The sequence below is a fragment of the Capricornis sumatraensis genome, chromosome 18, assembly GCF_032405125.1.
Source record: "Capricornis sumatraensis isolate serow.1 chromosome 18, serow.2, whole genome shotgun sequence".
NCBI lineage: Eukaryota > Metazoa > Chordata > Mammalia > Artiodactyla > Bovidae > Capricornis > Capricornis sumatraensis.
In genome coordinates this window covers 76,839,993-76,866,949 of record NC_091086.1, presented here as the reverse complement: position 1 = coordinate 76,866,949, position 26,957 = coordinate 76,839,993, and positions in this window count along the sequence as shown.

Genomic DNA, 26,957 nt, shown 5'->3' with positions numbered 1-26,957 from the left:
TCCCCGGCGTGGATCCCTGAGCCAGTGTGACCCCTTCCATGTCCCCGGCCAGGGAGCAGGTCCCGACTCGACCACATCTCCCCTTTCCGTCCCCGGTTCTGTGTGGGTCTTCCCTGCGGCTGGGGCCGCGCAGGAGGCTATCAGTCCCACCCAGGGAGCAGGTCCCGGCTAGACCGCATCTCCCCTCTCCGTCCCCGGTTCCGTGTGGGTCTTCCCTGCGGCTGGGGCCGCGCAGGAGGCTGTCAGTCTCCAGCTCGTTTTCACGGGGAATTGCTCCGTGTGTGGATGTGTTTGGGATGTGTTTGTGGGGGAGGTGAGTTCCAAAAACTACTCCAAGTAGTGAGTAGTCAAAACCACGTCACCGTCTTTGGGAGGGGCTGTCTGGTTTCAGGGAGCTCGCCACGCGAGCTGGCGGGCTGTGTAGCCCGCATTCTTGACGCAGTTTCCCTCTCAGATAAGAGAGACGGCCGCGAGGATCACCACAGTGCCGCTCGTCTCTGCAGCGAGCTGTGCCGAGGGGCCCCTGCTCAACCTGAAGCGGGTCTGAGTGTCACTGAGACGGGCTTGGCTCAGAGGACTCGGCTTCCGGGACCAAGGGGATGCGGCCTCCGGGACCCTCCAGAACTGAGGAGACTCAGCCTCCAGGACCGATGGGACTCGGCCTCCGGGCCCCAGATTCAGAATCTTCGTCCACGTGGAACCTTGGCTAGAGGTGTGACTGTTTATTCCAAGTGCACGGGTACGGTGTGGGGTCATCCCCATTCTCATTAGGGACAATTCTACTTCACAGCTGGGTGTCACCTGGGTGACAGGTGAGCAGCACGGAGCAGAGGATGGATCAGTGTTTCAGATGTGAGAACGCTGTGCTGGAGAAGCTTGTTAGACTATTCCTCCTCCAGATGACAGTCACAAACCCTGTAAAAGCATGGTGTAAAACCCCAGCTACTTGAAGGCAGCAGAGAGTGACCGAAAGCAGAAAAGGAGTGTGTCCAGCTCTCACGAGAAAGAGCTTTACTGGGTGTGATTTGTAGCTATTTGGCTTTTCAGCTGCAGGAACCCGCTCCCCCCCCCCCAACCCTCCCCGTGTGCACAGTGTGGGACCGCGGGGGCTCAGGGGAAGGGCGCTGGCTTGCTGGAGACAGCTGCGGGGTGCCTGAGCTGCTAAAGGGGAGGAGGGAATTCCCTGCTGGAGGGAACGCTACGCAGGGAGCCCCCAGTCTGCACTTATCGTGTGCTCAGCCTCAGACTCACAGGGACAAGGGGCTCCAAGCTTCCCAGAAAAACAAGACTCAGCTGCAAGACTGGAAGAAGCGAGTGGGGATTTTGGCTGCTGTCCCCTGAAAGGTGGACAGTCGGGCTGTGAGCCCAGCCAAGTAACATACCTGCTAGAAAAATAGCATCAATCATCAGAGAAGGGAGCAGGCCCCACGTCTTTATGCGGCATAATTCACAGTATCCAGTGTCTGATGGAAAATGTTAGACATGCGAACAAACAGGGAATCTGACCCACACTCAAGAGAAAAACAGGTTGTGGAAACTAACCCAAGATGATTCAGACATTGGAACTAATAGGCAATGACTTTTTAAAATAACTGCTGAAGATTCATTTTAGGACTTCTAGGAAGACGTACTCGTGATGGATGAAATGGCACATGGACATAGAGTCTCTGCAGAGAAGGGGAACTGGAAAGAAAGAAGGAAACTGAAATGCCAGAACTGAGACTCGTAATAATTAAAAAGAGAAATCCACTGGGTAGTTCTAGCAACACCTAGAGCCCTCATGACTTTAAGACAGGTCACTGGGAAACCTACCCCGGAGAACAAGAGACGGATATTCAAAGCAATGGACGTGGTCTCCTGTGGACACCACCGGCCAGTCAGACATGCATTACTGGATCCCCAGGAGGAGAGGCCCAGAATGAGCAGAGTTGTTTCAAAAATAATGATCAAAAATTAGTCTAAATTTGGTTTCCAAACGCCCATATATGTAACAGAGGGCTTTCCTAATGGCTCAGATGGTAAGGAATCTGCCTCTGGAAAAGGAGACGCAAGAGGCTCGGGTTTGATCCCTGGGTGGGGAAGGTCCCCTGGAGGAGGGAATACCTACCCTCTCCAGGATTCTTGCCTGGAGAATTCCACGGACAGAGGAGCCTGGCAGGCTGCAGTCCATGGGGCCGCAAAGAGTCGGACCTGACTGAGCGACTAAGATTTTAACTTTTTTCGTACTTACAGGTCCAAGAGCCTAGAGAATTCCAAGAAACACCAATAGAATGCCAGTCACGGCACAGGGTCGTCGAAGTGCTGAAACTCAGAGGGGAAAGCTCGAGGGCAGCCAGATTGAAAGGTGCATGCATTCTGAGTTTCCTGTTGTGCTGGGGTGAGTGATCATGGCGTTGAACAGCAGCTCCAAGCACACGTGTGCGGTCTTGAGGTCCCTTATGTCAGGAGCCTGGTGCTCACCGCACCCAGCTGAAATAACGGTGTCGTTACCTGCGTACCCGTGGGAGACTCTGGGTGGGCCCTGCTCACTCGTGGTGCTGGCAGATCCAGGTCCTATGTTGGGGGCGGAGACCCTTTACTTGGCTGGCAAGTGCAGACCTCCACCCGCAGCGGGCCACCCACGCTCCGAGGCTCATGGCAGGTCCTCAGCCTCAAAGGCAGCAGTGGGGGTCCAGCCCTCCCCCGACTATGAATTTCCCCTCCGTCCTCCTCCACGCCACCTCTCTTCTCCTTCTTCAGTCTAACCTCCTCCACATTTCATTCCATCATCAGCGTAAATGACTCAGCCTTGTCTGACTATTTGTGACACCACGGAGGTAGCCTGCTAGGCTCCTCTGTGTATGGGACTCTCCAGGCAAGAATAATGGAGTGGGTTGCCATTTCCTTCTCCAGGGGATCTTCCTGACCCAGGGATTGAACCCATGTCCTTTGCATCTCCGGCAGTGGCAGGACTCTTTTCCACTAGTGCCACGTGGGAGGCCCAGTATAAATGACATCCTCAGTCGTGCCCGACTCTTTGAGATCCCCAAGGGCTATACAGTCTGTGGAATTCTCCAGGCCAGAATATTGAAGTGGGATCTTCCTTCTCCAGAGATCTTCCCAACCCAGGCATTGAACCCAGGTCTCCCGCATTGCAGGCGGCGTCTTTACCAGCCAAGCCACCAGGGAAGCCCAAGAATACTGGAGTGGGTAGCCTATCCCTTCCCCAGGGGATCTTCCCAACCCAGGAATCAACCAGGGTCTCCTGCATTGCGGGTGGATTCTTTACCGGCTGAGCTACCAGGGGAGCCCAGTATAAACGACAGCTGATTTCAAATCCAAAAAGGAAATCGGAAGACAGTGGAACATTTTATTTTGTACACAGTGTTGACTTTCTATTTCCCACTTTCCGCATGAAGAGAACTCGGCTGTGTGGCTTTCGGCAAGCTGATTCCTTGACTTGTCTCTTCTGTTCTTCTGTTTTCAGTTTCACCGGTATCTGCTCATTACTTATGCTTGCTTTGAGTTTATTTTGCTTTTCATCTAGATTTTTAAAGTGAGAACTTACATTATTGATTTCAGACTTTTTTCTTTTCTGAGGTGTGTATTCTTGCTAAAATTTTTCCTTTTAGCACTGCTTTAACTGTTTCCCACAAATTTTGGTTATTGGTGTTTTAATTTTCATTTAGTTCCAATTTTCAAAAGGATTTACCTTCAGCCATTTGTGAAAAACATTATATAACACGACCAAGTGAGGTTTAACCCATACAAGATTGGTTTTCAGTTAAGGATCAATTAATACAGTTCACCATCTTAACAGACTAAAGGTGAAAAGACATATGATCTTCTCAATAGATGCAGAAAGAATCGGTCACAAAACCCAGCACCTGCTCATGTTGAAATGGCAGCCCGCCCCAGTGCTCTCTCCTGGAAAATCCCACGGACAGAGGAGCCTAGGAGGCTGCAGTCCACGGGGTCACAAAGAGTCAGACACGACTGAGTGACTTCACTTTCACGCTTTGGGAAAGGAAATGACAACCCACCCCAGTGGTCTTGCTGGAAAATCCCATGGACAGAGGAGTCTGGCTGGCTGCAGTCTATGGGGTCGCAAGAGTCGGACACGACTGAGCGACTAACACGCATGTATATACCCAGCAAGCTGGAACTAGAAAGGGAATCCTTCAGTCTGAGGAAGGGCGTCTGTGACAAGAGACGCATCGTGACTGGCGGGGGTGGTAATCGTGGCCTCTCTGAAGCTGGGAGCCGGGTGGGAGTGTCTGCGCTCACGCCTGCTGACAATACTTGATTCCAGTTACTACAAGGCTGTGATAGTCAGAAGGTATGGAATCAGTACAAGAATATAAAGTTGAATTGATGAAGTAGAGTAGACTGGGGTGATATCTGTAGAGATGGAACACAAAGCTTGAATTTTCTTTTCACATCACACTTAGATCTTAATCTGAGATTGATTGCAGTCCTAAGGCATATAGCTTCCAGAGCAAATGTTCGGAGAATATCCTCACGACCTGAGTTCACACAAAGATTTCCTGGAAGAAGCACCCAAAGCAAGAGCAATTAAGAACATTATGCAGAAATTGTAATACATCAAAAATTTAAAAACCTAGCTTAAAATAAATCATAAAATCAACAGGCAAAGCAGAGACTGGGAAAATATTTGCATAACATATATCTGATAATAGACTAGTTTCCACAAGATAAGGGATTTCTACAACAGAATAAAATACAACATGATTTTTAAAAAAGTAAACTACTTGAAATGACACTTTACAATAATCACTTGGCCCATGATTATATGGAAAAATGTTTACCATTATTTTTTATCAGGGATGTGCTGTCATAAGAAGAAAATACCACACAGACTTTATCCCAGTGGAAATTAAGAGAAAAAAGAGCTAAATGAAGAAGCAACTAGAATCGTCATCGATGCTCCTGGCCATGTTAAAATGGACAACCGCTTGGGAAAAGATTGGCAGGTCCTGGTAAAACTACACACAATTACCACACAACTACCGCAAAAACCACACAATTACCCATGACTTAGCAGTGATAGTGCAAGATATTTACCTGAAAGAAATGTTTATTTTGACAAAAGGATTTGCACAGACATGTTCACATGGCTTTGTTCATAACAACCTCTCACTGGAAACAGTCCAGGTGTTCATAAAGAGACACGTGGATAATCAGATTGTGCACATTCGTACAGTGGAATGAAAGAGCAGGGAAAAAGGGACAGCCTACCTATACAAGTGGCGACATGCGTGAGACTGATGGGCGTTATGGAGAAAAGAAGGAGTCGGAGACTTTACGAAGCTACTGCATGAAGTTTCTGCACAGGAAACACTAATCTGCGGTGACAACAATCAGAAAAGTTTGCCTTGTGGTGACTGTGAGGTGTATGAGGGGCTTCGGAGGTGGTGGGATGTTCAGTATTTTTATGGTTACATGGGTGCACGCACCTGTCAGACCCCATCAAATTGTACACTGAAGGTTTGTGCACTTCACTGTATGTAAATTGTAGGTAAAAACAAAGGAAACCTGAGGAAACCTGCAAATATCGAACTCTGGTTACAGGCTCGCTTTTATCACTTTTACGGGTTAACATACCTGAAACTGCTTTCTCTGTATCCCAGGGCTCAGCAAATGAGCACCTATTTTGGGAAAATGGGAGACAGTGTTTCTCACAGTAGGAGAAAGGAGCTCCATGTATTGAAAAGGAAAGATTAGACTCTTCTCTGTGGTTTTGGATTGTAAGGAGAGGTATATTCAGTAAACTCATAATATTATTTTTACAGGTAGAAAAGTATCAATGTATGTTGTGCAGCTATCTGTATCTATCTCTGAATCTATGTCTTCCCTAGGTCTGCCTGCTCAGGAAGTCTAAAAGTAGCTTTGAACACATCTATCACCCTGATCTTGGTTTCTAATCATCTCCCAGGAACTGATTGATCTGGGTTAGGGCCGGGAAAGCCCAGGGAATTTTTTTTCCCAGAAAGTAAGAAATTTCCTCTGAATCACTAGACTTGTCCAGACTTCTGCTCCTGGCAAAGTGAAGTGCCAAGATGCCAGTCTGCTGAGCTGGCCCCAGAGGGTGGCTGGTTCCTTGCATCTCGGCCTCTGAGGACCACTCTGGACTCCATCCCAGGACTGGGACCCCACCACACTCCTCACCAGAAGAAAGAGACCATCAGGCCAGATAAAAAGCAAGATTCAACTCTATGATGCCTATAATAAACATCATTTTAATATGAAGACACTAAGGTAAAAAAATACTTGGGTAAAGAGAGAGCAAGGTGGCAGAGGGGTAGGTGGCGTGCAGTGCGTCTCTCTCCACGGATACATCAGGAATACAGCTTCAGACACAGACGAGCATGCAGAGCACCAGCTGAGAGCCACGAGGAGGGCCTGACCAGTGGGAAAGATTACACACAGAACCACGCAAAACTCGGTGGGGCGAAGGAACTGGGGGGGGAGAGGGGGTGTCGGTAGGACCGGACGGGTCGGGGAACTGAGGCAGGGGTCTGATCCCCACAGCAGGGCAGTTGTCTGAGTCGGAGGAGGAACATAAGGCTGAGAGTGAAACAGCTGACCCGCGGCAGCCTAAATGGAATGAGAAGCGGATAGTCCTTGCAGCAGCCAGACATACGCCGGGCAGGAGCGTGGGTCTCCTGGAAGGCCCGGTGCCTGGGAGCTGGAGTTGAGGCATTGCGGAGCAGTCCCAGGGCGGAGGTGTAGGGGGTGGAGCCATCTCCATAGCCTCTCTCCCCCGACACGCCAGCATCGGCAGCTGAACATCAATAGAGAGACTGGCCCACCGAACGCCTGCCGCACTGAACTAGAGCAGGACCCCAGGCAGGGGGGCCCCCTCTGTGTGCCTGATGCGCTGAATTACAGAGCAGGACCCCAGTTGGTTGCGGGGGTGCTCTATGTGCTTGACACGCCGAACTACAGAGTAGGACCCCCTCACAGTGCCCCGTTAACTGCCTGATGCACTGATCTACAGAGAAGGGCCCCAGTCAAGGGATCTCTCTAAGTGCCTGAACGGGCAGAGCTATGGAGAAAGACTGGCCAAGGAGGCCTTCTGATCGCCAGCTACAAGAGGCTGGAGGAAAGACTCAGAGGGCCATCACTCCTGTGGCGGAGGCAGTCTGTGTCCCTGCACACTTGGCGCCGCCAGGGTCCCTGCAAGCCAAGCGGCTGCACCACCTTCATGCTCAACCCTCGCTGGGGCAGAGCTGCCACAGGCAAAAAAAGTCTTTGTGTCTATGCGCGCAGGGTTGCTTTCTTCCTGTCTGCCTCTTTGCGACCCTGTAGACTGTGGCCTGGCAGGCGTCTCTGTCAGAGAGGGGGTCCTCCGGGCAGGCGTACTGGAGCGTATTGGCCAGTACTGGTTGCCGTACCTTTCTAGAGCCCTGTATTTCCTGCTGCCCCAGCCACCAACCCCCCTGAGGACCTGGTGCTGCCGGAACCGCTGCGGCCCAAACAGCGGCACCACCTCCACACCCGGCCCTCACAGGGGCAGACCCACGCCCTCCAGGGCAGCCTCAGGAGCAAACCCCAGTGGACGACCCACATGCAGAGGGGGAAATGAAACCACAATTGAAACTCAGGGGCAGTGTGGCCAAGGAAGAAGACCCAAAACCTTCCCACCAGCTGTACAAGCTGCAGATTAAATCCACACGATCAACTAAGCAGAGTCTGTGTCAATGGAATATATAAAAGGCCATTGAGAGCTCCCACAAAGGAAAACACACCAGCTCTGGTAGCTGCGGACATTGGAGGCAAGAACACACGGGAGTAGGACCAGACTAGAACCTGAGCTGCCCCCGCAGCAGGTCCCGTGATCAGCACAGTGTTGGAGGGCATCCTAGGGAGGTGAGGCGGACTGTGATTTCCAGCGTGGGAAAGGACTCTGACAGCAGAGCCTCAAGGAAAACATTTATTATTCTCATGTTTTGACTTCGTAGATTCTTTTGGACTTTTTTCTTACCCCTCCACCGTGCAAATGCCGTGTTGTAGTTATCGATTTTATCGGCGCTACTGCTGCTGCTGCTGCTAAGTCGCTCCAGTCATGTCCGACTCTGTGCGACCCTATAGACAGCAGCCCACCAGGCTCCCCCATCCCTGGGATTTTCCAGGCAAGAGTACTAGAGTGGGGTGCCATCGCCTTCTCCGTTATTGGCACCAAGTAATGCAATTAAGCTTTTGAGCATTTCTTCCCCTTTTTCCTCATACACCTCTGTCTCTATGATGGGCGTTCACAGTTCTGTGGAGTTTTCCTCTTTTTTTCTCTCTTTCTTAATTTTAATTTTTTAAACCTATTATTATTTTTTTCTACATTCATTCCTTTGTTTGCTTTTCCTACGCTCTTTTCCCCTTGCAGTGAATCTTTGACATATATAAATCTTCTTAACTTACCTCTACTTAACTTTGCATATCCATTCTTGCTTCCTTTTCTTTCTCTCCTTTCCTCTCAACACATTTGTTAGTTTTATTTTCACTGTTTTATTCCCCAGTTGGCACCTTGCTTTGGTTTTGTTTTTCAGTTTGTACTTTAATTAGTTTTGTTCTGGCAGATAAAATTTTTGGTTTCCTTTGATTGCTGGGTCATCTACTGTTCTTAGTTTTTGCTGGGCTGTCTTGGTTTTGCTTACGGGTGTGTGTGTGTGTGTTCAGTCACACTCTCTGTTGTTATAAATGTCTGCCTCTACACTGGGCGTTTGCAGTTCTATGGGGTGTTCCCCTCTCCCCCCTTTTTCTTTCTTCTTCTGTTCTTTTATTCTCTTTTTTCTTTTTTTATAATTTTAATTTTTTAAAGCCTATTATGTTTTTTCCACGTTCATTCCTGCATTTGCTTTCCCACTGTTCTTTCCCCCTTGCAGTTAATCTTTAATGTATATAAATCTTCTTCATCTACTTCTTTTTAGCTTTGCATAGCTATTCTTTCTTTCCTTTCCTGTCAACATGTTCATTAGTTTTGTTTTCACTGCTTTATTCCCAACTTGGCACCTTGCTTTAGTTTTGCTTTCCAGTTTGTGCTTAAGTTAGTTTTTTTTTTTTTTTTAAACAGATAAACATAATTTTCGGTTTCCTTTCTTCACTGGATCAATCTCCTGTACTTTATTTTTGTTGGACTGCTTTCACTTTGCTCATGGGAGGATATGTATATGTGTATATCCCATTATTTAAATTATTATTTGCCTGATTTTGTAACTGCCATTTGTCTGGGGTTCATCTTTTGTTTCTCATTTTTGGATAATTGTTTTACTCTCCCTCAATGCCGTAACAAACCACTTGTGGAATCTTTGTTCCTGATCAGAGATCACACCCTGAGCCTCTGGAGTGGGAGCACTGACTCCAGGACCCTAGACGACCAGAGAACTAACCCCAGGGAGGATCAAACAGTGAGAACTCGCACGAAGGAGCCCACCTGAAGACAAGACCCAGCACCACCCAACCACCAGCAGCACGCTGTGCAGGACGCCTCATCTAAATGACAAACCAAACAAAAATACAAACCCAATCATCAGCGGACAGGAGTACCACCTCACTCAGCCTTGCCCGTCAGAGGAAGAACAGACAAAAACTCAGCACAAACCTCACCCTATAGGAAGCTCACGGAAACCACCGGACCAACCTTAGGAGGGAAGAAACTAAAAGGAAGAAAGAAGTCAACATTCTTCAAGGAAATAATTCAACTTTCCTTGAAGCTGGGGAAAAGGAGACCTCAAACACAATAACTTAAAAAAAAATAAAAAGGCAGAGAAACACAGCACAAATGAAGGAACAAACCGGAAACACAGAAGCCAAGTAAATGGAGAGGAAACAGGAAATTACCTGGAGAAGAATAATGATAGCAAAGATGATCAAAAACCTTGAAAACAAAATGGAGAAAATGCAGGAATCAATTAACAAAGACCTAGAAGAATTAAAGACTACGCATGCAGAGACAAACAACACAATCACTGAAATTAAAAATACTCTAGAAGGAATCAATAGCAGAAGATCTGAAGCAGAAGAACGAGTCAGTGAGCTGGAAGATAAAATGATGGAAATAACTTCTGAAGAGCAGAATAAAGTAAGGAGGATGGTAAGGGCTGAGGACAGCCTCAGAGACCTCTGGGACCATATCAGAGGAGCCACCATTTGGATTATAGGGGTCCCAGAAGAAGAGAAAAAGAAAGGGTGTGAGAAAATTTTTGAAGAGATTATAGTTTTTGAAAATTTCCCCAACATGGTAAAGGAAACAGCGAATCAAGTCTAAGAGGCACAAAGAGTCCCATACAGGATAAGCCCAAGGAGAAACACGCCACAACACGTACTAATCAAACTAACAAACACTAAATGCAAAGAAAGAATATTAAAAGCAGCAAGGGAGACGCAACAAGTAACATGTGAGGGAAACCCCATATGCTTAACAGCTGATCTTTCAGCAGAGACTCTGCAGGCCAGAAGGGAATGGCAGGGTATATTTAAAGTACTGAAAGGGGAAAACATACAACCAAGATTACTGTACCCAGCAAGGATCTCATTCAAAATTGATGGAGAAAAAGCTTTTCAGGAAAGAAAAAGTTAAGAGAATTCAGTACCGCTATACCAGCTTTACAACAAATGTTAAATGGACTTATATAATCAAGAAATACAATGGAAGAAGAAAGATCTATAACATCAACCCCAAACAATTACAAAATGGCACTGGGAACATATATAGCAATAATAACTTTAAATGTAAATGGATTAAATGCTCCAACCAGAAGACACAGACTGGCTGAATAGATACAAAAACAAGACCTGTATATATGCTGTCTGCAAGAAACCCACTTCAGGCCTCAAGACATGTATAGACTGAAAGGGAGAGGATGGAAAAATATATTGCATGCAAATGGGAAGCAAAAGAAAGCTGGAGTCACTAACAATCCTCCTATCAAACAAAACAGACCTTAAAATGGGACGATTGCAGGAGAGAAGGAGGGCACTGCGCAATGATAAAGGGGTCGGCCCAAGAGGAAGACATAGCAATTGTGAATGTCTATGCACCCAACGCAGGAGCCCCTCAGTACATCAGACAAACACTAACAGACTTGAAAGGAGAAGTTGACAGTAAAACAATAAGCGTAGGAGACGCTAACACCCCACTCACGCCAGTGGTCAGATGATCAGAAGAGAAAATTAATAAGGAAACACAAGTCTTAAATGCTATATTAGATGAGACGGATCTCATTGATATCTGCAGGACATCCGATTGAAATGCAGAAGAATACACCTTCTTCTCAAGTGCACATGGAACATTCTCTGGGATAGACCACATCTTGGGTCAAACCTCATTAAATTTAAGAAAAGTGAAATTGTATCAAGCATCTTCTCTGACCACAGCGCTATGAGACTAGATATCAATTATAAGAAAAAAACTGTAAGAAAAACAAACACATGGAGATTAAACAACATGTTTCTAAATAACCAACAGGTTACTGAAGAAATCAACAGGGAAATAAAAAAAAATTCTAGAAACAGATGACAATGAAAACATGACAACTCGAAACCTTTAGGACGCAGTGAAAGCAGCTCTAAGAGGGCAGCTTATAGCAGCACAATCCCCCCTCAAGACACACGAAAAACGTCAAATAGACAGCCTAAATTTACACCTAAAGCTGGAGAAAGAAGAAGAAACCCCCCCTCCCAAATTAGTAGAAGGAAGAAATCATAAAGGTCCAAGCAGAAATAAATGAAAAAGAAATGAAAGAAATAATAGTAAAGATTCACTTCAGCTCAGTTCAGTCGCTCAGTCGTGTCTGACTCTTTGTGACCCCATGAATCGCAGCACGCCAGGCCTCCCTGTCCATCACCAACTCCCGGAGTTCACTCAGACTCACGTCCATCGAGTCCGTGATGCCATCCAGCCATCTCATCCTCGGTCGTCCCCTTTTCCTCCTGCCCCCAATCCCTCCCAGCATCAGAGTCTTTTCCAATGAGTCAACTTTTCACATGAGGTGGCCAAAGTACTGGAGCTTCAGCTTCAGCATCATTCCTTCCAAAGAAATCCCAGGGCTGATCTCCTTCAGAATGGACTGGTTGGATCTCCCTGCAATCCAAGGGACCCTCAAGAGTCTTCTCCAACACCACAGTTCAAGAACATCAATTCTTTGGCGCTCAGCCTTCTTCACAATCTAGCTCTAAAGATTAATAAAACTAAAAGCTGGTTCTTTGAGAAGATAAACAAAATTGACAAATCCTCAGCCAGACTCATCAAGAAAAAAAGGGAGAAGAATCAAATCAACAAAATTAGAAATGAAGAAGAAGAAGTCACACAGACACTGCAGAATATAAAGGATGATAAGGGACTGTCATGGACAGCTCTATGGCAATAGAATGGATGACCTGGGAAAAATGGACAGATTCTTAGAAAAGTTCGATCTTCTGAGACTGAATGAGGAAGAAACAGAAACTATGAACAACCCAATTGCAAGCACTGAAATTGAAGCTGTGATAAAAAATCTCCCACAAAACAAAAGCCCAGGACCAGATGGATTCACAGGATAATTCTTTCAAACATTTAGAGAAGAGCTAACGCCTATCCTTCTAAAACTCTTTCAGAAAATTTCAGAGGAAGGAACTTCCAAACTCATTCTACGAGGCCACCATCACCCTGATACCAAAACTAGACAAAGACAACACAAAAGAGAAAAACTGCAGGCCAATATCACTGATGACCATAGATGCAAAAATCCTCAATAAAATTTTAGCAAACAGAATTCAGCAGCACCTCAAAAAGCTCATACACCATGATCAAGCTGGGTCTATTCCAGGGATGCAAGGATTCTTCAATATATGCAAATCAATTAATGTGATACACCGTCTTAACAAATTGAAAGATAAAAACCATATGATCATCTCAATAGATACAGAAAAAGCCTTTGACAAAATTCAGCACCCATTTATGAATAAAATTCTTAAAAAAATGGGCACAGAAGAAACCTACCTCAACATAGTAAAGGCCTCATATGACAAGCCTACAGCAAACATCATTCTCAATGGTGAAAAATTGAATTCCCCCTAAGATCAGGAACAAGACAAGAGTGTCCACTTTCACCACTATTATTCAACATAGTTCTCGAAGTCCTAGCTAGAGAAATCAGAGAAGAAAAAGAAATAAAAGGAATCCAGATTGGAAAAGAAGAAGTAAAGCTCTCACTGTTTGCAGATGACATGATACTGTACATGAAAAACCCTAAAGATAGTAACAGAAAATTACAAAATCAGTGAATTTAGCAAAGTCGCAGGACACAAAATCTATACACAGAAATCACTTGCATTTCTACATACTAACAATGAAAAATCAGAAAGAGCAATTAAGGGATCAATCCCATGCACCACTGCAACAAAAAGAATTAAATATCTAGGAATAAACTGACCTAAGGAGATGAGAGACCTGGACACAGAAAATTATAAAACACTAATGAAAGAAATCAAAGACGACATAAACAGATGGAGAGATATTCCATGTTCTTGGGTAGGAAGAATCAATATTGTGAAAATGACTATACTACCAAATGCAATTTACAGATTTAATGCAATCCCTATCAAATTACCAATGGCATTTTTCACAGAACTAGAACAACAAATTTCACAATTCATATGGAAATGTAAAAGACCCTGAACAGCGAAAGCACTCTTGAGAAAGAAGAATGGAGCTGGAGGAATCAAGCTTCCTGACTTCGGGTTATACTACAAAGCTGCAGTCATCAAGACAGTATGGTACTGGCACAAAAACAGAAATATAGACCAATGGAACAAGATAGAAAGCCTAGAAATAAGCCCATGCACCTATGGGTACCTTATTTTCCATAAAGGAGGCAAGAATATACAATGGGGCAAAGACAGCCTCTTCAATAAATGCTGCTGGGAAAACTGGACAGCTGCCTGTAAAAGAATGAAATTAGAGCACTTCCTAACACCAAGATAATACACAAAGATAAACCCTAAATCGATTAAAGCCCTAAAGGTAAGACCAGAAACTATAAAACTCTTAGAGGAAAATATAGGCAAAACACTCGATGACATAAATCAAAGCAAGATCCTCTATGACCCACCTCCTAGAGTAACAGAAATAACAACAAAAGTAAACAAGTGGAACCTGACTAAACTTAAAAGCTTTTGCACAGCAAAGGAAGCTATAAGCAAGGTAAAAAGGCAACCCTCAGAATGGGAGAAAATAATAGCAAATGAAACAACTGACAAAGGATTAATTTCCAAAATATACAAGCAGCTCATACAACTCAATACCAGAAAAACAAACAACCCAATCAAAAAGTGGGAAAAAGACATAAATAGACATTTCTCCAAAGAAGACATTCAGATGGCTAACAAACACATAAAAAGATGCTCAACATTGCTCATTGTTAGAAAAATGCAAATCAAAACTACCATGAGATATCGTCTCACACCGGTCAGAATGGCCCTCATCTAAAAGTCTACAAATAACAAATGCTGGAGAGGGTGTGGAGAAAAGAGAGCACTCTTGCACTGTTGGTGGGAATGTAAATTGATGCAGCCACTATGGAAGACAGTATGGAGATTTCTTAAAAAACTAGAAATAAAACCACCATATGACCCAGCAATCCCACTCCTAGGCATATGCCCTGAGGAAACCAAAATTGAAAGAGATACACGTATCGCATTGTTCACTGCAGCACTACTGACGATAGCTAGAACACGGAAGCAGCCCAGATGCCCGTCGACAGATGAATGGATAAAGAGGTCATGGTGCACATACACAATGGAATATGACTCAGCCATAAACAGGAACACATCTGAGTCAGTTCTAATGAGGTGGATGAACCTAGAACCTATTATACAGAGTGAAGTGAGTCAGAAAGAGAAAGATAAATCCCGTATTCTAACACATATATATGAAATCTAGAAAAATGGTAATGAAGGATTTACTTACAGGGGAACAATGGAGAGACAGGCATAGAGACTAGACTTACGGCCATGGGGAGAGGGGAGCAGAGGGTGAGATGTGTGGAGAGAGTAACATGGAAACTTACATTACCATGTGTAAAATAGACAGCCAACGGGAATCTGCTGTCTGGCTCAGGAAACTGAAACAGGGGCTCTGTATCACCTAGAGGGGTGGGGCGGGGAGAGAGGGAGGGAGCTTCAAAAGGGAGGGGACATATGTATACCTGTGGCCGATTCATGTTGAGCTTTGATAGAAAACAACAAAATTCTGTAAAGCAAGTATCCTTCAATAAAAAATAAATTGATTTTAGAAAATGGGTAAAAAGATGCAAGCTATGAAAGTACTAATTTTAAGGTAGGTGGTGTGGTGACTAATGCAAGCTGAGCTATACTAGAGAACAAGATGAAGGCGATGAGGGGACCCCAGAGTAAAGGGGTCAGGTCACTGGGGGGCCACAAACCCAAAGGGTGAGCACTGAAGGCTGAGGCTTCCCCACCGCGCTACCGGAGAAGACTCGCGAGAGTCCCCGGGGCAGCAAGCGCATCAAACCAGCCCGCCCGTAAGGAAGCCAACCCTGAATATCCCCTGGAGGGACTGAGGCTGAGGCTGAAGCTCCGGTATTCTAGGCACCTGATGCGGAAGAGCCAGCTCATTGGAAACAGCCCTGAAGCTGGGAAAGATTGAAGGCAGGAGGAGAAGGGGGCGACAGAGGGTGAGATGGTTGGGTGGCATCATTGACTCAATGGGCATGAATTTGAGCAAACTCCAGGAGATAGTGAAGGACAGGGGAGCCTGGTGGGCTACAGTTCATGGGGTCACAAAGAGTTGGATACGACAGTGATTGAACAACGGTAACAGTTCATCTTTAACATCAAGATTGGGGGAAATTCCAAATGATAGTTAACCTTTAATTTCTCCATAAAGGGGCTGAGTGAAGTGTCCACGGAACTTCTCTGATTATTTCTTATAACCACAGGGTCGATTTGCAATTATGCCAATAAAAGAAGGACACAGATACCCCCTTACCTGGCCAGCTCTCTGCACCCAGCAGCTGCCTGCACAGCAGCTCCCCCTTGGTGACCACCCCACGGAGGGGTCACTGACTGCCCTCCTCCCAGCCCTAGACAAGGAAAGGAAGACTTAACCAGAGAGAGAGAGAGACGTTTAACCATAGAATCTGAGCAGGTCACAGCAGACGTCTGCTTTGGACAAAGCTTTGGTTTTTTTTTTCCCCCTTGAGATCTTCATCTCATTAATTTTTCTGTCCTCTAACAATTTCATGTAAGAAGCTTTCTTGGGAAAGCGATCTTGTGACCCTCTGTTTCAATCATTGACCACCTTTATTTTACAGATACCCTTAAGTGTTCTCACCAGTCACGCACAGGCCAGCCCTGCGGGCGGCTGCCTTTGTTAGCATTCTCCTGTGAGCATTCTCTCCGGAGACGAGTGGACACGCTCACCAGAGAGCTGTGGACCCAGATTCCTTTAAGACTCTGAAGCTGGCTCAGAGTTGCTGCCCTTCTGGAGACACCGGTTAGAAGCCAGGGGGGTGCACGTTACAGGAATGTGACCACTGATCCCCTCAGACCCCAAGGCTGACAGTGAAACCACAGGCCCCCATCAAGTCCGCTCACTGCACTGAGTTTCCAGAAGGAAACTCCTGCCTGCCACTGGCGTGTCTGCAGGGAGATCCCTCACCCCACCGAGACCCTCCACTTAGCATCCAGCTGTACCCCCGGACCCCAGGCATGAGCAGGTCTTTGGGGAGTCCCAGGGCCCCTTCTGATGGTTCCCTGCCCATGATGGATGGCCTGGGCCTGGCAGTGCTCAGGGCGTCTTGTTAGGACCTGTAACTGGAGTGACGGCACTGCCGGGAGCTGGGGGCAGCCCCGGGGTCACCGGGCACAACGGCCCCATCCATCTCACAGGCCCTGGACCTGTCATCCAGTTGCCATGGCACCGGGCGTGTCCCGAAGTCCGTGGTGTGTGAGGCAGGGGGAATCGGGGCCCCTCACCGCATCCCCCCGTCGCCCCCCTGCTCTGACCTGCCTCCAGCCTTCTACTCTGTCCTGAATTCTCGGTTCCTAACCTGTCGCTTTGCTCACAGCATCTGCCGAATAGGCGGCTAGGGCTTAGAATCAGATGCTCTTGTTTAGCAGGACCCTAGACCCAAGTTTTGGCCTGGATCACTGACGTTCAGTTGCTCAGTCGTGTCCGACTTTGTGATCCCATGGCCTGCAGCACGCCAGGCTCCTCTGTCCTCCACTCTCTCCCAGAGCTTGCTCAAATTCACATCCATTGAGTCGGTGATGCCAGCCAGCCATCTCATCCTCTGCTGCCCGCTTCTCCTTTTGCCTTCAATCTTTCCCAGCATCACGGTCCCTTCCAGTAAGTCGGCTCTTCGCATCAGGTGGCCAAAATATTGGAGCTTCAGCTTCAGCCTCAGTCCTTCTAATGAATATCCAGGACTGATTTCCTTTAGGGTTGACTGGTTTGATATCCTTGCTGTCCAAGGGGCTCTCAAGAGTCTTCTCCAACACCACCATTCAAAAGCATCAATTCTTTGGTGCTTAGCCTTTTTCATAGGAGAAGGCAATGGCAACCCACTCCAGTATTCTTGCCTGGAAAATCCCATGGATGGAGGAGCCTGGTAGGCTGCAGTCCACGGGGTCGCACAGAGTCAGACACGACTGAAGTGACTTAGCAGCCTTTTTCATGGTCCAACTCTCACATCCATACATGACTACTGGAAGAACTACCGCTGTGACTAGATGGACCTTTGTTGGCAAAGTGAGGTCTCTGCTTTTTAGTGTGCTGCCTGGCTGTGTCATAACTTTCCTTCCAAGGAGCCAGTGTCTTCTGACTTCATGGCTGCAGTCACCGTCCACAGTGATCCTGAGGCCTAAGAAGGTGAAACCTGTCACTGCTCCCACTTTTTCCCCATCTTTTGCCCTGAAGTGATGGGACCAGATGCTGTGACCTTAGTTTTGTTAGTGTTGAGTTTTAAGCCAGCTTTATCACTCTCCTCTTTCACCCTTATCAAGAGCTTTCTGCCATTAGAGTGGTATCATCCCTTACCTGCTGGGCCACTGGGGAAGCTGACCCGGCCCACTCCTTGATGGTAAATGATGGGTCTGACGTCTCCAGATAGTGGGGCACGTGCCTGGATATGGCATGTCCTTACTGGAATCCCCACGAGCCATCACGGCCCCTGCTCTGTGCGCCAGAGCAGCTGCTCACCTGCGCGGGGTCTGGCCACGCTGCTCCACCTTGTATCACTGCATGGGGAGAACTTGCCTCCTTTCACTCCTCTCGTCCCTAGCCTAGGAGGAAACTGTTTTTCTCAAAACGAGCATATCCTGGGGCTTCCAGAGAACAGAGGCCTCAGGGCAAATCCGGAGACTGTGGCCCCTTCCTGCTCTGCTCCCTCCTCTCGTCCGGGATGAGGGCCTGGCCGCCAGCAGAGGACACAGCCCGTGGTGCGTGTCATGACCATCATCCTGTCTTACTGGAGGCTGGATGCCCACACCTCCCAGGAGCAGACACGGGCAGATCTCTGGGGAGTCCCAGAGGCTCCTCCTGACTGTTCCCTGCCCATGATGGACGATCTGAGCTCGGGAGCTGGGAAAGGGTGCCCTTCAATGTGTCATCAGGCACTGTGAGCCCTCCTCATTGGGACTCTGGGTTCAGCCCCCCATGCATTGGGCAGGGGATTATCCAGCAGACACCAGGAGAGGAGGGGCCGGCGAGCCCCCTGCCCTGGGCTCGCCCCTCTCCCCCAAGTCCAGCTGTGAGCCTGCACATGCATGAACCTGCCCTCTTCCAGGGGGTGGAAGGCCACACAGAGAGGGCCAGTGGTGCCTGCTGTCCCCTGACCCTTCAGCTGGAAGACCCCATAGGCAGTCTGAGGGAGAGCAGGAGAGCGGTGCAGTGGAACCCTGACCACGGGAGATGAGGGTGCTTCCATCCGAGCCCCCGAGCTCTGCTGTTTGTCACAGTCCATCAAAAGCAAGTCAGTGCGTCTCAGTGAGGCCGACAGATGGAGGCTTCAGTGATGTTTCTGTAGCCACTAAATAGAGTCGGTGCATTAAAACTCTTCATAACCTTGGGAAAATTAATCTAAATTGTAACTGAATTATGTCCACTTTGGCTGAATTTTGTTTGATTTTGGCTATTAAATATAATAATGGGACAAAGAAAATTTAGATCACTTAAGTGGCTGGGAATGCCTAGATCAGCCCTTTTATCTTTAACCACTGAAAGCCCAAAGGATTCTGAAGCTGCTACCGCCATCAGAAAGGCTGAGATCTCTCAGGCGTGGACTAGCTTTGATAGCAGACCAGCCTCCTAAACAAAAGAATGAGAGTCTTTATTACTAGAGTATTGGCAGCACCATTGCCTTAAAGCCTTGGTGATTTTGGTGTGTGTTTGTTTCTCTCCCTGAAAATTGCCTTGGCTAAAACCAAGAATATTAAAAATATCTATTTGCCATACCTGTCAATCTGCTACCAAGCTGAGGAACAGTGTAAAAACTCTGTGTGTGCTAAGTTGCTTCAGTCGTGTCTGACTGCGATCCTGCGGACCATAGCCCACCAGGCTCCTCACTCCGTGGGATTCTCCAGGCATGAGTATTGGAGTGAGTTGCCAGGTTCTCCTGCAGGGGATCTTCTTGACCCAGGGAGCAAATCTGCTTCTCATCATGTCTCTTGCATTGCAGACAGGTTCTTACCACCAGCGCCACCAGGGAAGCCCCCAAACCCTTTAGTGTTTGGCAGTTTTTAAGGCCTGGAGATTATGGCTCATCAATTTTTATCTTATAATTGATATAAAAATTATACAATGAAGCTGCTAATTTATTTGCATTTCTTACTCCTACCCAATTAATTCAATTGAAACAAATGTCCGTTGTGAAAAGCCCACTGAGGTGAAAGTAAGTTGTCAGGACTTACATCATTAGCATTTTCTTGGAGCAGTAACTGTAACATGCTGTAACACAGTGGGATGGGCTGGCGTCTGGGGATGCTGAGGGCCGTCAGTCATTGGCAGAGCAGTGGAGAGGTGTCCAGAGGAAGGAGTACACACCAGAGTTTCTCCTGAGCCCCCCACAGGGTCCTGTCTGCAGCTTCCTGAGACTGGACAAGTACCTGGAATCCACCCAGGGCCAGAGAAAGTGTGTGTTCCCAGGAGCAAAGCGGGACGTCCTTGCAGTTGGTTGGGTATTGAGAGGAGTCCTCGGACAGTGTCACCCAGCAGTCAGAGCAGGTGAAGGTCTTCTGGATGAGCCCTAAGAAGTCATTGAAACAAGTCTCACAAGATCCAGTTGATGCCAATTAACTGCATTTCTGGGTGATAAAAAAGAAACACCATGTACAAAACATGTGAAGGGAGAATATAAAAAATATAAGAACCCTAACATCTAACAATGCAAAAGTCACAATGTCCGTACTTTAATGAAAAAGTGACTGGATGGCAAAAGCAGAGCAGTATGACCCACAAAAGAGAGAGAGGGACGGACCAGCAACAACAGACTGAGGATGGCAGGGGTGCAGGAAGGACAGGGATTATGAGTGCGTCCCAGGAACTAGGGGCACACAACTTCCCTCAGGAGGTTGGGTGAGAGCTACACAATGAAAGTCATAAGTAGAAAATCCAGATATATTAAAAACCTGTAATATCTGAGTGGAAAAATGCACAAGATGGGAATTAGAACTGAGTCCCATTAGAAGAAAAGTTAGAAGAAAAGTTTCAGTTCAGTCGCTCAGTCGTGTCCGACTCTTTGCGACCCCATGAATCGCAGCACGCCAGGCCTCCCTGTCCATCATGAACTCCCGGAGTCCACTCAGACTCACGTCCATCGAGTCCGTGATGCCATCCAGCCATCTCATCCTCAGTCGCCCCCTTCTCCTCCTGCCCCCAATCCCTCCCAGCATCAGAGGCTTTTCCAATGAGTCAACTCTTTGCATGAGGTTGCCAAAGTACTGGAGTTTCAGCTTTAGCATCATTCCTTCCAAAGAAATCCCAGGGCTGATCTCCTTCAGAATGGACTGGTTGGATCTCCTTGCAGTCCAAGGGACTCTCAAGAGTCTTCTCCAACACCACAGTTCAAAAGCATCAATTCTTCAGTGCTCAGCCTTTTTCACAGTCCAACTCTCACATCCATACATGACCACAGGATAAACCACAGCCTTGACTAGACGGACCTTAGTCGGCAAAGTAATGTCTCTGCTTTTGAATATGCTATCTAGGTTGGTCATAACTTTCCTTCCAAGGAGTAAGCATCTTTTAATTTCATGGCTGCAATCACCATCTGCAGTGATTTTGGAGCCCCCCCCCCCAAATGAAGTCTGACACTGAAGAAAAGTTTAGTGAACTTGAAAACAGCAGTAGTAAGGATTTTTACTAGAAAAACAGAGCCTCAATAAGCAATGAGAAATATTAAATATCTGAAAATGCATGTCTGTGATGCTGCAGCAGGTTGCAAATCACTTTAATAATGACAGAAACAATGCAAGTCAAAAGACAGTGAAGCAATACCTTTAAAGTTTGGAAAGAAAAAGAAATCAACCTGGAATTCTATACCAAGCAAAACTGTCTTTCAAAATAAAAGTGAAATAAGGCTTTAGACATACAGAATTTGGAAAACTCAATGCCAGAAGACTTGAAATGCAAGAAGAAGAGTTAAGCTAATAATTTTAGAGAGTGGAAGATGAAACCAGATGGGAGAATGTGTTTATGCAAGGATGGAGGGACACTGGAAATGGTCACGAAGAGATCAAGATGTCAGATCTTTTCTTACTATTTAAATCTCTTGGAAAAATTTGTCTATCAAAACCAATCAGGAAATTTAAATGAAGCCACCATTGATTCCTTGAGAAGATCAATGAAATTTTGCTAAATGAACTAGGGAAAAAAGAGAAAAGACACACATGTCTAATACCAGGAATGAGAAAGGTTACGTTACCACAGGGCCTACACAGGATGAGAGGATTAAATGGCATCACTGACTCAGTGGGCATGAGGTTGGACAAACTCCGGGAGATGGTGAAGGACGGGGAAGCCCGGTGTGCTGCAGCCCATGGGGTCACAGCGAGTATGATGTGACTTCGCCACTGAACTACAGCAGCAACTAAGGTTAGCAGAGCAGGAAGGGAAGGATATAGAAGATGCTCTTCCAATGACGTCTACAACTCTGGTAGAACGGAAACAATCCTGGAGAATCACTGACTACCAAATCTCTTCTAAGAACAGACCACCTGAATAGCCCTAAAAAGGAAACTTCTGATCCAGATGGCTTCTGCCAAGAATTTAAGGAAGAAATACTACCAAATTCTACAGAAACTCTTAGACAAAAATGAAGAGGAAAGACTTATTTTTGAACTTGTTCTGTGAGGCCAACATTACTCTGACACCAAAATCTGACAAAAATATTATAAGTAAATAAAACTGCAGACCCATAAACCTCACGAATGTGGATGCAAACATTCTAAGCACAGGTTCAGCAAACGGAGCCCAGCAAAGTGTAAAAGGGCAACTCAGTTCAAAGAGTGGTGCTTATCCGAGGATTTTACGTTTGGCCAAGCATTAAAACACTGATAGATGCGATTCATTATGTTGACACACTATAAAAGAAGAAGCATGATTATGTCAATATATGCAAAACTTTTTTTTTTTTTTACAAAAACCAACTGAAATTCCTGTTGAAAAATCAGCACGAAAAGAGGAAAATGGTTCAAACTGTTAAAGAGTAAGTACAAAAATAAATTAATGAAAAACTGGCCAAACAAAAAACTATGGTTAACATAGTAAAAGGTGTAATACTAAAGGCTATTCCCCTGTGGTCAGTAAGAAGAAAAAGATTTCTCTATTGCTATTTCTTTTTAACATTGTATTGGACAATCTAACCACTGCAGGATATTAAAAACACACACACACACACACACACACACACACACAAATACAATAGACAAAGGCATTCAGATTAGAAGTGATGAGTAAAATTATCTTTATTCTCAAATGATATAATCACACGTGTAAGAGAGCCTAGGAAATGCACAAATAAACTCTGTAAACTCAAAAATAGCTTAACAGATTGCAGGATACAACTTCAATGTACAAACATCAACCATTAGTCTATATCCTTGCAATAAACTATTGGAAACTAAGATTTCAAAAAATGACAAGTGCATATGACCAGAATGTGTAAGACCTCCTAAAAACTATAAAACTTTGCTCAGATAAATTAAGAAACACCCAAACAAACAGAGAGGTGTATCGGGTTCAAGGGTCCAAGGATCCAATGTTACTGCTAGGAGGTATTTTGTACAAATTGATAAACTTATTCTAAAATTAGTTTGCATTTTCAAAGTGCTTTGAAATGTTAAAACAACTTTGAAAGTAAAGGACAAAGTTAGAGGATTAACACTAACTTCCTTCAAGACATAAAGCTAGAATAATCAAGAGACTGGCACGAAGTTAGGCCACAAGATAAGTGGAACAGAATAGAGCCCAGAAAACGATGCCCGCGCTGTGAAGAACTGGGTTCCAGCAGGCACACAAAGGCGACTTAGCAGAGAAAGGACAGACTTCCTAAGAAATGGTGCTGAAGCAACTGAACGTCAACATGCAAAAAAATGAACTTTGACCCATACACCATACAGAAGTGGGAGAGAGACTCACATGTAACGAAACTTCAGAAGGAATCGTAGGCGTCTCTGTGACTCTGAGTTAGGCAGAGACTTCCTGATTATGACATTCAAAGCATTTTATAAAGTAGAAATTTGATGAATTTGGCTTCACAGAAATGAAGACATCTGTTCTTTGAAAGACACTGATAGCCTAATGGAAAAAGACAGACCACTGACTGGGAAGAATATTTGTTCTTCTTAGATTGCGTTGTATCCAGAATATGTGAATGACTCTCAAAACTTAGTAAAATGACAAACACCCTGTTTAAAAAGTATGAAAGATTCGAACAGAGCTTCAGCATAGAGGATGTGCAAACAGCAAATAAGCACACAAGATGTTTTTATCGGTTTAGTCTCTAAATCGTGTTCAAGTCTTTGTGACCCCATCAGCTGCAGCGCGCCAGGCTCCCCTGTCCTCCACTGTCTCCCAGAGCTTGCTCAAACTCATGTCCATTGAGTGGGTGATGCCATCCAACCATCTCCTCCTCTGCCATCCCCTTCTCCTCCTGCCTTCAATCTTTCCCAGCATCAAGGGCTTTTCCAATGAGGCAGCTCTTTGCATCAGGGGGCCAAAGGATTGGAGCTTCAGCTTCAGCATCATTCCTTCCAATGAATATTCAGAATTGATTTCCTTTAGGAGTGACTGGTTCACTATCAAGGAAACACAAATTAAAACCACTGAGATGCCATTAAAGCACCGTTAGATGACTAGGGGTTGAGAGCGCCCCTCTGCCAAGTGTTATTTGGGAGGAGTAGGAAGAGCTAGAATACAGCATGCGACCACCCCTCTAGAAAGCACTTCTGTAACTTCTTGAGTTTTGTATTATTTGTCTTAACACCCTCAGTGCATTTTTGAGCAACAGAAACATAGCATTTCTCACTCTACTGGTCCCACCACTCTAGCGCTATGTCAGCGTGAAAGTGTGGCACAGAGCGTCACCCTCTGTGGCCGCCTAGGGCAGTCCTTCCTGCTGCACACGCCTCACACACGTGTACGTATAATGTCGCATCTCCCCACTGACCTACTCCACGGACAGCTTGCGTCTCGGGTTTTGGCACAAACCACACCACACTGGCGGCCAGCAGGCAGTGGTGCCTGTAGACGGTCCAGTCCAAAGCAATTTTTAAACAAGAGCAGTCACATTTTGTCCTTGAAATAAAAGGGTAATAGAATTGCATCAGAGAAGACTGGAGCAAGAGAAATACATTTTAGCAAGTCTTACAGGGTCTCACATGCGTCTCCAGCACACAGCGGGACCTGGAGTGAGCAAGCCCCTCTCAGTTCATGACAGTGAAACTCTTAATGTGACACTTCAGAGTTATTGGGAACAGTTTCATATTCGGTCCTCTTGTTAAAATTTTAATGTATTAGGTTTTGTTTTCTATCCATCAGGTGAAATTTCTTTGAATGTCTAATAAGGTTAATTCCTTTATCATTTTATATCACATATAACAATTTATTAATTAATAAAATAATCAAGTGAAGACAGTTTTTTCTGTTGATTTAAATGCGTGGCCATGCTGTGATAAAAAAATAATAGTTGAGTTTATTTATTTAAGAGCATTTATGGATCCCCTAAGATTTTTATATATATCAGTCATAGATGCCAGGTTATAGTATAATGATTAATCTAAGAAAGGTGACATATTATTATCATATTTGTTTTTTTAAACTGAATAGTCACATTATCTTTAAATTGTGGTTAAGAACACCTATGGTATAGTGGTAAAGAATCTGCCTGCAATGCAGGAGACCTGGGTTTGATCCAGGTCGGGAAGATCCCCTGGAGGCGGAAATGGCAACCCACTCCAATATTCTTGCCTGGAAAATCCCATGGAAGAAGAGCCTGGAGGGCTACAGTCCATGGGGTCACAAGAGTCAGACATGATTGAGCACACACACACATAGAAACACCTAAAATAAAATGTATGATTTGAACTGTCTTCAAGTGTACAAGTATATTCGCTTTGTCGTGCAAATAGTGTTTCTATGACGTTAAACAAACACAAGGCGGTCATCTGGTTCAGCCATTCTGCTCCTAGGCACTTACCCAGGAAAAAAGACAACACGTGTCATTACAAAGGTGTGAATGCAAGAGCTCATAGCAGCTCTATCTGTGGCAGTTAATAACTGGACACAACACAAATACCCATCAACATGTGACTGGATAAACACTGGCACGCCCATTCAGTGAAATAGTACTAAGCAAAAGAAAGGGGGAAAAACCCAAAATATTGAGACACACAACTCTATGGAGAGTCTCAGAAATACTCAGGCAAGTGAGAAAGTCCAGGCTAAGATTAATACATAACGTATTGTCCTGTTTTAAAAAATTAGAGAAAACTCAAACAGCTCTCTAGAGACAAAGCAGATTAGTGATAGCGTAAGCATAGCGGCAACAGGAGCAAAGGAAAGTTACAGAGTAAAACTGAGGTGATGGGACAGTGATTTGGATAGATTTGCTGGTTATTTTCTTAATGGGGTACATTGTAAACTTCAGAGAAACAATTAAAAAAAACTCAAATCTGACTCATAAACCAGCTTAGGAAGCTAACACAGATGTAATATGCAAATGCATGTATAGTGTGTTTGACCAGAATGTCAAAGAAATTGCATTGTAAGTGATGAATCGGTGGGATCTGTCCTTAGAATTTCTTCCTATGGCTTGGCTGAGTGTGGGATTCATCCCACTCTCCTGTGAGACAGACTCCTGGGACATGGGACAGTCACACTTGCTGTGACTTGGTGTCTTTCCTTTTTTTAATTTTTAACCAAAGGATAATGGCTTTACAATATTGTGCTGGTTTCTGCCATGCATCAACACAGATCAGCCACAGGTATACATGTCCCCTCCCTCTGGAAACTCCCTCCCACCCTCCACCCATCCTGCCCTTCGGTTGTCACCGAGCACGGATTTGAGCTCCCTGCGTCATACAGCAAATTTCCACTGGCTGACTCTTCTACGTATGACAGCGTCTATGCTTCCAGGCTACTCGCTCCTTTAATAGTGCGTCTCTGTTAATCCCACCCCTCACTTATCCCTCCCCAACTTCCCCTTTGGTAACCATCCGTTTGTGTCTGAGAGTCTGTTTCTGTTTGTGAATACGTTCGTGTCACTTTCTGATTCTGGATTCCACAAATAAGTGAGGTCATGTGGCACACGTCTCCCTCCCGTGGCTGTGCCTTCTTAGATGGTGGAAAACCACCCTCTAGTGACCGAGTGAGTCCCTGGACCCCGAGGCTGAAAGAAGGCCGGGCCCTGTGGGGACGCCCCGTGTCCTCTGGGGACAGGCTCAGGCTTGCAGATGCGGCGGCT